An 883-nucleotide genomic window follows, 5' to 3' on the forward strand; every position below is an offset into this window, starting at 1 on the left:
TAGACCACCAGGGAGCTGCTCCGGGGGCAAAAACCGGGATTTTGATGAAATGTTGGATTATTGTCGTGAGGGAAATTCAATTCTGGACAAGTTTTAAAATGATTTTTGCCCTTTTTGGTCGATTTTTTGCTCTCTTTGCTGAATTCCCGCCGGGAGGGGTGCAAATGAGCCGCAAAAAAAGGCGAATTGGCGAAAAATTCGGGGAAAATTTCTGGGGAAAAGCAGCTCCCTGGTGGTCTAGTGGTCAGGATTCGGCGCTTTCACCGCCGCGGCCCGGGTTCGATTCCCGGTCAGGGAAAGGGAAAATCAACCGAGGTGCAATTTTGAGCAAAAATTTTGGAAATTTCCCTCAAAAAATGGCAAAAAAATACATTTATTCCCCCCAAAACTTCAACCCAAAAAAGATATTGAAACCCGCAACTAATATTTCTCTGTAAGGGCGTTTCTGCCCCCCAAAATATGAATTTATCCCCAAAAACGTTAATTTATATTATTTAATTTTAAACTAAAAACGGGATTTTCTGACTTGTTTCTGCCCGGTTTCGAACCGGGGACCTTTCGCGTGTGAGGCAAACGTTATAACCACTACACTACAGAAACTGGCCGTGAAGGGGTTTAAAAAAATGGAAATTTTGGGAAAATTTGCTTTTTTGCCGCCTCTGTTTTAATCCCAGTGCCAGGAAAAACCGCGCAGATGCGAATAAATGGAGGGAAAATGTGTCAAAACGGGAATAAATTGATGGAAAATGTGAGGAATTTGAATAAATTGATCTAAAAGATCTAGAAATTGCAATAAATTGAAATGAAAGTGGTCAAAAATAGGGATAAATTGAGGAAAAACCTCTAAAATTGGAATAAATGTCTCAAAATAAGGCAGAAATTG

The 883-nt window shown here is 40.3% G+C and overlaps 2 non-coding genes across 2 annotated transcripts; one reads left to right on the forward strand and one right to left on the reverse strand.

The window, feature by feature from the left end:
• The first annotated feature begins 226 nt into the window (after nucleotides 1-226).
• Nucleotides 227-298, forward strand: TRNAE-UUC. The gene has a single exon. It is a non-coding gene; the product is annotated as a tRNA-Glu (tRNA).
• A 229-nt stretch (nucleotides 299-527) lies between these two features.
• TRNAV-CAC lies at nucleotides 528-600 on the reverse strand. The gene has a single exon. It is a non-coding gene; the product is annotated as a tRNA-Val (tRNA).
• Nucleotides 601-883: the final 283 nt, after the last annotated feature.

The sequence above is a fragment of the Apaloderma vittatum genome, unplaced genomic scaffold, assembly GCF_000703405.1.
Source record: "Apaloderma vittatum isolate BGI_N311 unplaced genomic scaffold, ASM70340v1 scaffold24380, whole genome shotgun sequence".
Taxonomy (NCBI): Eukaryota; Metazoa; Chordata; class Aves; order Trogoniformes; family Trogonidae; genus Apaloderma; species Apaloderma vittatum.